Genomic DNA, 9,306 nt, shown 5'->3' on the forward strand with positions numbered 1-9,306 from the left:
AATTCCAAAAAAGTTTGGACAGTATGTGAAATGCTAATAAAGACAAAAAAGCAGCCATTAGTTGACATGTATTAAATTAAAATTATTTTTTGCAAATATATGCTTATTCCAAAATTGGTGCCTGCGACACAGTCTAAAAACCTGAGACAGAAGCATTTTTACCACTGTGTTACACCACCAGTACTTTTAACCACACTTAATACACGTTTGGGGACTGTAGACACCAGCTGATTCATTTTTGAAAGCATACTTTTTTGCCATTCATCCATTATACAGGTCTTCAGCTGCATGAGTTTAAACACCCCGGTCAAAGAATGTGCATCTAAGTGAAACACGTCTTCTAGAGGGAACACACTTACAGCTGGCATTTTTCTTCAAATTTTAGTGCACTATATCTACTTGTTTTCTTTCTAGTATGTTCCATTCAGCAAAAAAACAGTGATGGTGTATTAAAATATGCAGAAGTGTGTTCACTGGAGGGGATGTGTTAATGTATTTTCACTTACAAAATAAATAGTAAATCATTAATTTTTTGTTTTGAACTTTTGTAAGATATTGTAAAAAAGGGACTACCAACCTATAAAGACTTTATAACACATGCATAAGCATTGAAAATGCATTTCTAAAGCAATACATGGACAAGCTTTTGCTCATAATTGCAAGATGACATAAGATGTTATATCACATGAATTACATTTTAATGAAATTGAGGGCTCTCATATGTTTATAACTGTTTATAACACTGTAATGTAGCGTATTTCCCAAGTATTGGAACTTATGAAAGAAAGGCCTAACTAAGAGCATCATGTATCAGTTCTCTGAAAGATTTTGATGCCCTCAAATAATGTATATGTATATGAGTACATGCAAATGTACTGTGAGTTACATGCAGTTTAATATGCAGAACTGATATATGGTGGAGACAACAACATGATGTCAACACAATGTAAGTTACTGTCATGCTTCCTGGGTCTCAGTCAGACACTCATACCATCAAGGACTCCATTTCCCAGAATCCTTCTGTCAGTCATGGGACTTCCTCAACCAATCACAAACCACCCAGCAGATCACAGTCACCTGAATTCTAATCACCACCACCTGTTGGACTCTGTACATATACTAGTCTGTCTGGTTCATGTCTTTGCGAATTATTGCCTTTGTCAGTGCATACCAAGCCATTTATTTTCCTGATTGCTGTTCCATGTTTGACCTCGCTTTGTTTTCTCCCATTACCAATTCTCGCTCCTGTTTTGGCTGTGTTTTCTCTGGTTACGATGCTTGCCTGTTTTTTCGACTCCTATGTAATGTGTCTGGCTATTCTGGTTATTGACCTGGTCTGGTGTTAACCCTATTCATCTCTGTTTGAATAAATCTTTCGGGTTCATTTTTATCTGTGTGTGTTTGATTTGCAAACCCAGCTTCACAGTTACTTTACAAAACATACTTTACCTTGTGATCCATCATGGGCTTCCAAATATGGACAGCTGTGGGACTGCTGGGTGTTGAAACTCACAACCTCCTGATGTTAGGGTGAAAGGGGCCTCCTGAGTTTGGACTAAGAATTTACCAAACTAGGAGGTTGTAAGTTTGAACCCCAGTGCTGCCATAGCTATCCATCACTGGGAGACCAAGAGAGCAAAATGCCTGCTGGGAGTGTCTGGTGGAAGGAGTACCAGCTAATAGGGAATACTGTTTACTTGACTAAGACGAAGAACTAAAAAAATGAGAGTTTTGACTTAACTAAGAAGATTAAGCTGAGAATACCTTGAGAATACTAGGTGAACTGAGTTAACCTGTCAAAAGCAGTGTAATTAGTTCCTTATGATTTTAAGTTGAGCTGACTTTCACATATAAGAGTGTGGCATTTCACTGAAGGTAAAAGGCCACAGAATCTTTACTGGCATGGAGCATGCAATCCATATAAATGACTGACATGGTGCATTCAGACACTGAAAATCGCTGAGAAATGCTGAGAAAAATGATATTACTCCACCTGATTGTGTAAAACTGATCCTGTCTGAGTTGGACGTAAAATGCCTGAAAAACAGAAATGAAAATCAGGCGATAGATACTACAGCTGTGATTATTCTTTGTGTGCGCACATGAAAACTTGGCTTTCATGACAAACAGCCAACCGAATGAAACATGAGTAGAAGCTGCAAAAGAAGGGAAAAGAAAGAAAAAAAAAAACATTCTACATGAAAATGTAGAAAGAAAATAATTTATAATGGTTTAGGTTTCTTGTGGTAGCCAGTGTTATTAGCTAGCCTCTAATTTTACAGTACATCAGCTGGCAAGATATTGGACTGCCAAAAATAATCCTGCTTAGGGCCCCCAAAAGCCTAGAACCATCCCTGCATATGAGAAACAGCATGTCTTCCAAAAAGAAACAAACAAGTAAAGAACATACAAATGCAACTATCACAGTAAAGCAACTGTCTGATTGTGTTCTGCATATGATAAGATAGAGGTGCCAAAATACAAGAATCTTCTGGCTTACATTTGAAAATGAAACGCTGCTTACCTATTAATGCCTCTTTTCAGTACGGTGCTGCAGAGTTGGTGGTTTCGCTGCTTAAGATGAGGAATAGTTTCATGGCATTCATTTCCTCTCTGCAGTGGGAGACAAGATACTGCAATGCCTCCTCTGTCGTGTTAGGCAACTCACCTCAGTGGTTACAAAGCTAGAAGAAAGTTAACTAGATGCACGCTATAGTGTATTTTGATGGAAGTAGCAGAAAAAAAGCATTACAATGTACAGAATGTGCAGAGGGCTGAGGAAAATGCATTTGGAAGTGGCAGAAAAATACTATAAAGCTTTTCTATACTCTATCAGTTCATGCCATTTTCCATAAAGAATGTAAGGAACGTGTAATTTATGTAGAAATTGTAGAATATGTAGAAAATTTAAGACTGATATAACCACGTGAACAATTTGAAAACCCCTGGTCAGATTACATATTTTGCATGTTTACTATGTAAACATAAGGTAATGTGTCCTATATATTAAAGAAACTTAAATATGGCTATTTTCTGCAAATTGTAGAATGCAATTTATATTAATTTTGCTGAGTTTAACATATTGAGTAAAAAATATATTGACCCCTTAAGCCAGATAAAAAGTTATTGCACATTAAAATGTGCAGAAATGTGTTGTCTTTAGAGTAAAATTACACATTTTCAAAGCATAATTTGACCAGGGCAGCCAAGCCTTTGCATATGACTGTTATCTAAATGACATCTGTTTTGATTCACTGCCCTCTATTGTGCAACCAATGGTTCAAAAAGCAGTGAGAAACACTCCGTATTACTTCAGCTTAAATGGGCAGGGCTAAACTGCTGTAAGCTTAAAGGTGGATATGTATTACATATATTATATTATACATATTATATATTATATTATGCAGTCACATCCATTGCCAACAGGCGTATAACTTCAAGCAAATCATCTCCACTGACAAACACTGGCAGCAGTAGAATGGGTCAAAATGAAGAACCCAGTGACTTTAAATGTGGCACTGTCATAGGATGCTACCTTTGCCACAAGTTAGTTTGTGAAATTTCTGCCCTGCTACATCTGCCCATCTGTAAGTGAAATGAATGTGAAATGGAAGTGTGTAGGAGCAACAACAGCTAAACCATGAAGTGGTAGACTACACAAACTCACAAAGTGCAAACTCAGAAGTGTGTAGCATGTACAAATCACCCATCTTCACTTGTGTCACTGCTACAGAGTTTCCAAACTTCCTCTGGAAGCAACATCAGCACAAGAACTGTGCATCAGAAGCTTCATGAAATGGGTCTCCATGGCTGAGCAGCTGCACACAAGCCTTAGATGACTACGCACAAAGCCAAGTGTTGGCTGGAGTGGTGTAAAGCACACAGTGGGAATGTTCTCTGGAGTGATAAATCATGCTTCACTATCCAGCAGTCTGGTGGATTAAGCTGGTTGGACAGGAGGAGCCCTGAACTCAACCCCTGTGAACATCTTTGAGATGAACTGAAACACTAACTGATAGGCCTTCATGTCCAACATCATTGCCTGACCTCACATATGCTCTTTTCATTGAATACTGACAAATTCCCGTAGACATACACCAAAATCTTGTTGATAGCATTCTCTGAAGAGTAGAGGCTTCATATTAATCCCTCTGCAATCTAAGGGCATTTTCTGGATTTTTGCATGTATTCTTAAATGCTTATTTAAAGACAATTGCACACAGCATGACACCCATATGTTATATATTAAAATGTTTAGAACAATCTCAACTTTCTATAATGAGTCCCTTTTGACCTGGGGCACAGTGTAAAGAGATAATCAGGCCCTAATGAAAATTCAAAGTCTAGTTTTAGAAATTCTTTATCTCTTGTGAAAATGTAGCTTTATTCATGTAGATAAATTTTTTTGGTGCTTTGAAATGGGTTTACCAAAGTCTAGTCTACAAGTCCTCTCTATACCAAAACCAGCTGATTTCCGACATTAAGGGTAAGGCCTTAGCGATTTCCTGTGTGTCCATTTGTCAGTTTCATGCAAAACATAGACGGACACACAAATCCAACAAATTATAGACAAGAGGCAAATGACAGATACACACATCTGCCAATTACACACAGTGAGCGGCAGACGACATGTGTCTGAACTTCCACAGATTCAGCAACGGTTTGAATCATATTTCTGTGCTGTATTATTGCAAAGACATCAATAGAAACACCTAATAATAGAAATAATAGAAACATCTAATTTGATGTGCCCATGGTTTTAGAATGGGATGTCTAACATGCTCATATCAGTGTGATGGTTGGGTGTCTACATATTGGGTGTCTAATAATGCATGCAAACATTTTTTTTTTTTTCATGACATCACAAAAACAATGTATTTGGGTTTCTATGGCATCCATTCATAAATGGCCAACAGTATTTTTGTTACTTAGATGTAGTGTGGAAAGTGAAGAGCTGTTGTGGAAGTCTTGTTCTTGTTTGGTAGTTTGTCACATGCTGTAGTGAAACAATAAGTGTGCTGCAATGAATACTTCCTCAGTTGCTGACCGAGAGCGGTTACACTGAATGCCTTTAAAGAGAGCAGTCACTATACTTAAAAAGGTAATGCTGTGAATTTACCTGATTACGAAGTATACATCATTTCCACATTAATAAAATGTTATATTAATTGACCCATATCCTTTGTTTGTCCTTGTTTTTTTTCATTCAGAATGTATGTACTAAAAATATTTTCAATCCACAGCTAACCTATAGTACCTTTCTACTGTGACAGCAGAACAACTAAACAAAATGGAATTAGCCAGAAATGAACAGAATACAATTTGGCAAATAACATGGGCTGTGACATTCTTTACAGACTGGCTGGAACAGGTTAATCTGGAAAATACTGGATTATTGAAAATTCTGAGCTGAACCCGAGATTGCAACATATTTATGTCTTTCGTTATGAGACAGAACTGGCTAGACGCAGATAACATTAGGAAAAGAGGCTTTACTTGTTAGAATGTGATCAAAACTCGAAGTCAGTAAATAGGCACAGGTCAAATGCCAAACAAGACAAATACACAAAAGGACAAACATAACAAAAACAGATAAACATGATTCAAAAAGGTTAAGGCAAAGTCAAAGGTCCAAAAACACAGCTCGATACACTAGAAGAAACTCTCAGTAGCTCTAATGGAACTCTCCGAGAGAGTTCTGGAAAATGGAGCTTTCCAGTGAGTCAGATCTGTAGGAATGCATGACATCTTTACCATTAAACTTTACCAGTAACGTTGATTTTGTTTTGGACATTTGTTGATAATTGTTCAATTTCTCATGAAATAAACATCCAAAAATGATCAAACTTACATTTTCTCACTCTGGAAAGACAGAGATAAAATACCATGTAGTCTAATAGGAGTAGGAAAATGTAGGCTTGACCATTTTTGGATGTTTATTTCATGAGAAATTAAGAAGAGCAAGTTGAATATCCAGTGAATGTCCAATAAAAAACAACTTTCACACACTGTAGTGCAAAAGAATACTACTTTTTGGCAGAAGGATTTGCCGATTAATATTTGGGCCTTCTTTGCTTTCTTTTTTATGTATTTTGCAGAATTGATGTGTAAAAGCAATAGAACATTTCAGATGTGAAACAGCATTATTTGGGACAGTCCTTTACTCATAACCACAGCAGGCAGGGGTCAAAACACAGGCAGGCAAAATAAGTTAAGTTACCCTTTATTAATCCCACAATGGGGAAATTCACCTCTGCATTTGACCCATCTGTGCAGGGAAACACCCACATGCACACTAGTGAAGGCACATACACTAGGAGACAGGGAACACACTTGCCCAGGGCGGTGGGCAGCCCTATCCACAGCACCTGGGGAGCAGTTAGCACTTCGGTCATGTCCTGTCAGCTCAGAGGATCGGTAACCTTCTGGTCACAGGGCTGGTTCCCCAGCCTCTTGCCCACGACTGCCCCTGAAAGTCTGATGCTCTACTAACTGAGCTACTCAGGCCCTGGATAGATCCATACTAGAAAAACCAGGAGATAAAGCAAGGGTCAAAACAAGGAAACAATATTAAGGAAACAGGTTCAGAACTCACTTTAGGAAACACAGAGACAAAGGGGTATATGAATGACTCTTAATGAGTCCAAGATCAGATGCAGGTGGGCAATTGGAAGGAGCCAGGGAGAGTCCATGTTTAGTCTCCCTAGAGGGGGGGGGGATACTCACCACATTAGTGCTTGGAGTAGTCTGCATGAGCTGTCCAGTCACGCAGAACATGACCAGCACTGCCACAGTACATGCACAAACCTCCCTTAAGATGGTAAAGCCTCTCCTTTGGCGTCAAATGCGATGAATCGCACTGCATGGGCTCTGCTGGGGGATGGTCCTCATTGCTGTGTTCTCAGATCCTCATTTGATTTCTTGTAACCCTGTAGTGATGCACACATACAGCTGGTTCTTCTGGGTTTCCGGTCATGTAAGAGTTGATCCAGCTAGATGACCAATGCAATAAGTTGATCAAGATTGTCATTCTTACAGGACAGATCAGTAAGAATGTCTGCATTAAGTTCACTGTGAAACATAACCAGGAGTGTGGACTTGTTCCAGCCACTACCGGCAGCTAACGTACAAAATTCCAGTGCATACTCGAAACCTGAGTGACTGCCTTGGTGGAACTTCCGCAGTAACTCTCCACAGGCTCCATTATGAAATAATCATACACTATTAGAAATAAAGGTACTTGTGAATGTACATTTTTTATTCATGAAGGAACAAACAATGTAATTGTACCCTCAAAAGGTACAGCAGTGGTTTTAAGGTCCAATTATGTACCTTAAATAACCTTTTCACCTTTTCACAACCGAATGTTTTAAAACAGAACAATGAAATAAAAAGCCTGGAGACAAGTCGGGGTGTGTGGAGTCAATACAACTTAGAAAATATAATTTCAATAGATTATGGTACAATTATGTTCCCTGACTAAAGGTACTGAGATGTACCCTTAATGGTTCCACCCCAGTGACAAGAAGGGTACTGCCCCAGGGACAGTTGTGCTTTTTTTTTTCTGAGAATGTAGGTGAGCATTGAGATGTTGGACCAAATGGCTGTTGCCCAGTCCAAAGCCTTGTTACTAAAATATATGGAGCACTGCAACAAAAATCTACAACATTTATCCAGAGATCTGTCAAAATAGTTGTTTAAACTAACAGGAAAAGTGTTACTGGGGGCTAACATGGACACGGGCAGACTAGGAAAGTGACTAGTGGAGGTTGAGCTGTGTCAGCTGAGCCTGCTGTTTAGCGTGTTGCTGAGCCAACAAACTCACTCATTGGGTGATGCCTTCCAGAGGCTGCTGATGCTGACCCAGCGACTGGCCCTGTTTAGAAATGGCCTGTTGAAAAGTTTCAGAATATGCCGCCTGTATTATAGGCAAATTATTCTGTAACGTTTCAGACAAAGTCAGACCCTCTCAGATAAAACAAAGAGATTTTAATGTCAAAGTGATGAATCAGAAACATGGTTATAAAACAGGCAAGGGTCAGAACCAGAGACAACCATAAATCTAAACCGTAAAACAGGCAAGGGTCAAATACCAGGCTAATGAAAACATAGCGAACAAGTTAGACTAGGATAAACCAAAAATATAGTCAAAGTAGCCTTAAAAGGTCAGAAACAGGAAAATAACACTCAGTAAGCTCTGTGAAATGGGCAACAATTTATGTAACAGAGAGGTGATAAAGTTCAGGTGTGACTGGTCAGTACTCAGGCGACGCTGATCTTGAGAGTGGTGGGTAATTGGCAGATGATGGGGGAGTGAGAGACACATGATCCTTCAGGAAATTCTGGAAGTTGGAGTCCATGGATGGGCTGTGGTGCTGTGGTTTATGGACTACAGGTTTGGAGGGAGGTGTGACACTAACAATGTGACTTTATGCCATGTGGTATCTATTTTGCTTTTGTCCTTTCATTCCTACAAAATAGGGAACATAGACACAATTGTTTTTGTCTTTTCGTCCACTTCATCCAGAGGAAAGTGGACTAGTGGAGTCAATGAGCCTTAACTCATTTAGTGCTCACTATATTGGCTGGTAATGTAGTTTTCCTTAAGAAATATGCTTGAAACAAGCCAAACTAACTGCAAATAATAGGTCACATAACATCAACACATACATATGTATTTTCATTGGACCCTAGGTGGCTGCCTGCCTGCCTCTGCCTAGTATAAAGACCGCCCCTGTTTAAATTGCAATTTTGAGTAATAAAAAGTACTGGAAATGTGCTGGCATATTTTATGTGTTTATTTAGCCCACATATTCTGAACTTTGGGTTAAAAAAAGACCTAAAAATATCAGGCCAAAAAATCAGACAAATTGGCAGCGAGGGGAAATCTTGAGAGTTGGGCTTATTTTATTTTATAACACTGCAGCATTATATGCTTAAGAATTGTACTATTTTATGGATAAACAATAATAATAATGATATTGGTCTGTTATATGAAAATCACGTTACCACATCATTATTATTTGTACTAAAGAGTTTGTACACTTTAAGACCTTTTTTTGTGAATTATCCAAATTAGTGTATAACTGCAGCATTTGATTCAAATAGATTCTAGTTAGTGTGTCATGCATTCTGCCAGTCCTCAGATGGACAAGAACTGCATTCCCCAGAATCCACTGGGGAATCAAGAGGCAGAGCTATTTCCCTCGCTCTCGCGTTCAGACTTGAACTCCATTTCCCAGACTCCTCAGCAAAGTCACATGACTCCGAAAAGGTCCTCGTCCTCCTATCATTGGTCAAGTTCAC

The sequence above is a fragment of the Colossoma macropomum genome, unplaced genomic scaffold, assembly GCF_904425465.1.
Source record: "Colossoma macropomum unplaced genomic scaffold, Colossoma_macropomum, whole genome shotgun sequence".
NCBI classification, from domain to species: Eukaryota; Metazoa; Chordata; class Actinopteri; order Characiformes; family Serrasalmidae; genus Colossoma; species Colossoma macropomum.